General features: G+C 44.8%; 1 protein-coding gene across 1 annotated transcript in view; it reads right to left on the reverse strand.

The window, feature by feature from the left end:
• AUTS2 (autism susceptibility candidate 2) overlaps positions 1-5,000 on the reverse strand; it is a gene marked incomplete at its 5' end in the record, with an annotated part of 567,626 nt that overhangs the window by 250,104 nt on the left and 312,522 nt on the right. The gene's annotated exons all lie outside the window — the stretch shown is intronic.

The following is a 5,000-nucleotide window of genomic DNA, read 5'->3' on the forward strand; positions in this document are numbered from 1 at the left end:
TGCCCCAGCTCCGTGTCACCCCAGGGACACATGAAACCAGCCCTGGAAGAAACTCATTTTCTTTTGTTCCTTGGAAACTGAGCTGGGACTGGCGGTTACTGCACCTTCTGTCCCCCAGATCCCACTCCCAGTGGCTTCCTCATGGTGTCACTGCTCAGTGACCCCACACCTGCTCGAGGCCCCATCCCGCCACCCCCAGAGGGCAGGATGATGCTCCCACCAGGGCCAGGGGAGCACTAAATGTGTTTTGCAGATGGAAAACTAACAATGCCATGCATTCCTCAAGCTCGGCACCCTCAAAAAGTGCCCACCACCAGCCAGGCACCCAAATCCCACCAGACCAGCTGGCACCAGGCATTGCCAGCCACACACAGAGAGGAATCCTGATTTTAGAAGTCATTCTCTGTTGCAACTGAAAGGCAATGTCTCTGCCTCAGCTCCTGAGGGCTCCATAAGGAAAAATGCCTCCATGGCTCTCCCCTGGGAGTCGGGACACACATTTGCTGCCTCCTTACCTGCCTTGCTGGCTGCAGGCAACATGCAGCTGTCATGTTATTTTTAGCACCCTCTCAAATGATGGCAATTTGCAGTGGGTAATGTCATGTTTAGCATCTTCTCAACTCATGAGCACTTCTTCAGGGTTCGAAAAACAATAATAGTAAATAATAGTAGAAATGTGCATTTGTACTGATGGACTAAGTCAATAGGAAAGATTTAAACTAATCAGTGGTTAATGAAGTCAGTGCCTAATACTGCATAAGTGGGTGTTATCGGTACGAGAAAAGATCCTTACTTTTCAGAACTCCTGGTCTTAGCTCATGAGTTCTGTTTGGAATTTGAGTCTTCCAGGTACTTACAGGCTAATGAAATAAAAACACCTTGATTGACAAGAAGCAAAGCATGTTACGGGTTAAAATAATACAAGAATCTATTTTTTACACTGTGTTGTGATCCATAAAAATCACCCTGAGCCTTTCCTCTTTCTTCTCTGCCTGTGAAGCCAATTGCTTTGATTGCAGTGATATGAGCTTACTGAAATGACTTGCCCTTGCTTGTGAAGCAAATGGAACATGCTAATAGAACTTATCGCATTACCGGATGCAAAAGTGCCATAGCTCATTACTTTAAGATAAAAGGATATCATTGCAGACGGGAAGCAGAATTGACTTTCTGAGGCCCGACTTGATGATGATTTAATCAACTGCTCTCTTTCACTTCTCATCTCTGCGCCTGTCGGTTTCCCAGGTGCTGTTAAATGAGACACTCAGAAAGTGAGCGGAGGGAAAGAAATTGCTGTCATTACTTTTCAAGAAAGGAGGTATGCAAATTTTCGACAGAAAGATTGCGTTCATAATGGGCCTGGTAAAATACAAGGATCATGCTTGACAGGTGAGGGCAAGTCATTTGTACGTCCTTAAAGTGAAGCAACCATCCTCATTTAGAAATTGTGCTCGATAAGAGAAGCTACAAATGAAACCCACGCGATGGCTGAGAGCAGCCAGCAAATCTTTGAAGACTTTGCTGCTGCAGCTCTGCCTTCAGCAGGTGCCTGGCATGCCTTCACACATGGCTCTTCCCAACTGCCAGATGGCCAAAGTTTGACCTCAGTATCTCACAGAGATTCCTCTTAAATGTTTTTTCTTACTGTCAGCATTATAGTCACAGTCTGGGGTCTGAGAGTTTCTTCCTTTCTTCACCGCTGCCAGAAATAGAAATTACAACAACAAAAAAAACCCCAACCAGCTAAGTGAGGGTTGAGTTAACTTTGAAAACAGAATCAAGAGGTTGGAGGCAACAACTTGTTTTCCTCTGCATGTGTGACAAATCTTGGATGGTCCGGAGCTTACACTTCATACAGCCAAGTAAAAAGAGTAACCCACAAAAAGGGTTGTGGTGGGAAGCAAAGAGGGTGAGAAGATGCTTCTGCAGGGCCCAAAAGAAACCTGGGGTCCTGTGTCATTGCAGCAAGAGAGGAAAGGGTAAAGAGAGAGAAACTGGATGCTCTGTTGACCTGATGGAGAAGTTCAGATATTCTAAAATTAGACGTTAAAAAAGCACAACAATTGAGATGATGAATTATGCACAGGCTAAAAACACTCTAAAGATCCTGGATGGCTATTGAGCTGTTTGGATCATTTTAAATGGGGAAATGAGAACTACCAAGCTTTTATTGGTGTCAATCAGGTTTTCCATCAGAGATTGATAGTCAGCCACAGCAAACAGGTTCCTCGGGGACACTCTAAGCAATGGATACAGCAGTTTGTCATAAAATGTTGACATTTTTCTCAGATAACAGCATAGGACTTAAATAGAATTAATGTCATGAATATTTAGAATTAACCAAGAAACAGCTGGGAAATACTGCCACAAAGGAAGCTGGGTACAACGGAAAATGATTTAAATAAGAACAGCCACTATATTAATTCCAAAATAGGTGCATTTTAAGAATTTACAATTCTTTTTTTTCTCCAGAACACAGTTCACTGCCCCTGTGCTTGTTTATGGAACACAACTATCAGATATGTTATTTGCCCTTTTCCCTGTGTGTCAGGTCCTTAACCCTCCATATCCACCTAACTGGGAGTGATCCAGCAATACCCTTTGGATCTGACTCACCTCTCACCAAAAATACTGCACCGGAGGTTGAAAAGCAAGATGATGGAAGAAAGATAGCTTTGGGCTGGGACTCAGGAGATCCACCTCTGTCTCTGGCTATCAGGATCACCTCAGGCAAGTCACTTACTCCCTTCTGCTGTCAACCCTCTACTTTTCATCTCTTTGGGCTATTAAATGGAACATTCCCTAGGATTTGCTCACTTTCACTGTATGTGTTTATAAAGTGTGCAGGATAATAAGGCATTTTCCTTAGAGAATGTTGGTCTTAGTAAATGGAAGACATCAAGAAGAAGAAAAAAGCATTAAGACCTGGATCAGGCCCTAAACACACCATGCCTGTTTTCAGTATAGATCTCATCTTCCACCAACTAAAGTGCATGATCTCTGGAAAGCAGTATCATTTCAACTGAAAATTATTTTTATTTTCACTTAGAGCAGCGCACACGGAGCAGCAGCAATCCAGCATCGACAGCACTGCACAGGGGCTGCTCTCTTGTGCAGGCTGCAGCAACTCTGAGCACAACATGGCCACTGAAACCCACACAAAGACAGGTCCAATTGATTTCTAGGGTAAAATAGTTGTAGAAATCGTATCTGAAACAAAATATAAATAAAAAGCCATCTTTTCTCTTCTTTCCCAAACAAGACCTCTTTAGCTTTTGAGTTCTGTGTCCTCACAGTAGCCTAAACAAGTTAAACTGAATTGTATAAATAATAATGGTAATAATAATTCCCCAAACAACCCCAAACAATTGATCCTTAGGGATAAGACCTTAACAGCTGAGCTATAAACCTCTGAACATTGGATTTTAATGGATACTAAAAGCCCCTTAACTAAGCCCTATAAATATAACCTGAAACCAAATGATTTGTGTTCTAAGCTGTTTGCAAACTCCCATAAATGTTCCTCATTGTCATAATGCCAGAAAAATAGCTCAGCCAGTGTACTCAGCCCTGCAAACTGGCTTCTGTGCTGTGCTTTCATTCCCTTTTCCACTCTCTCCTTTATAATTCATCACTCCCACAGTTGTTACGTATTATTATTACTATTATTATTTATTGCTGCCTTTATCATTTTTGTTCAATTGATAAATTGTCTGTGCAAGACCTGAGGGAAGAGAAGGATTATTCTAAATGTATTGTAAAGACAATGGCACACTTTGGCCTGCCTGGCTCAAATTTCCTTTTTGACATACATGGTTCTATAATTTGGAATCTGTGATCTCTTATTAGGAAATGAAAGCATTATTTTTTTCCCTAGAATGCTGCAACTATAATAATTGAATTTAAAACAGGAGCTGTATTTCTCTTTTTAGAGGTAAGAATAATATCCCTGACTTATCAGTTGAACTCAGCCATTTGTTATTCAAGGAGTGGCTGTGAATAATTAAGAATATTCATCGCTGCCTGGCTGCCCCTGGATCCCTGGCAGTGTCCAAGGCCAGGCTGGACAGGGCTTGGAGCAGCCTGGGACAGTGGAAGGTGTCCCTGCCCATGGCAGGGGGTGGAATGGGACGGGCTTTAAGGTTCCTTCCAACCCAAACTGTTCTGGGATTCTTTGATAGCTGGGGGATGTTGTCCAACAGAGCATCCACCACTGGAGATACCCCCTTTACCAACAAGCAGTGTCAGAAGTGATACCTTGGTGTCCCAGCAGCCCACCCAGGAAAGGGAACTTCTCATTTCCTCCAGCTCTCTCTTCCGGAGGACCTCCTTCAATCAGCCCCAAAGCCCCATGTGCTTCCTCTGCTCTGAGCAAAAGCTGTTGCTCCCACGTTGGTTCTGCAGTGATCCCAAACTGGGGCTCACGGTGCTCAGGGCATGGCCACTGACAGCAGAGAGGTGGGAGAGCCACAGAATATCCCAAACTGGAAGGGACCCCAGGGATCACCCAGCGCAGCCCCTGGCCCTGCCCAGACACCCCAACAACCCCACCCTGGGCATCCCTGGGAGCTCCTGGAGCTCTGGCAGCCTCGGGGCCGTGCCCATTCCCTGGGGAGCCTGGGCAGTGCCCAGCAGCCTCTGGGGGAAGAACCTTTCCCTGATCTCCAGCCTGAGCCTGCCCTGGCCCAGCCCCAGCCACTCCCTGGGTGCTGTCCCTGTCACAGGGAGCAGAGGTGGGAGATGTCCCTCCACTGTTCCTCAGGAGGAAGCGGCAGAGAAGCTGCAGCTCCAGGTAAGACCCAAACATCTACTTTAAGAGCCACTCTGCTGTACAAATACCCACCAGGCCCTCAGTTTACCACCAATGCTCTCTTTGCAGGGATAAAAAAAATGTTTGGGGTTTGGTTGGGATTTTTTTTCCCACTGCTGCATCAACCTACCCCCAGACTAAGTGATAAAAACTCCTATATCATAAATACTATCACAGGCTCCATGACTGT

The sequence above is a fragment of the Corvus brachyrhynchos genome, unplaced genomic scaffold (assembly GCF_000691975.1).
Source record: "Corvus brachyrhynchos isolate BGI_N302 unplaced genomic scaffold, ASM69197v1 scaffold15, whole genome shotgun sequence".
NCBI classification, from domain to species: domain Eukaryota; kingdom Metazoa; phylum Chordata; class Aves; order Passeriformes; family Corvidae; genus Corvus; species Corvus brachyrhynchos.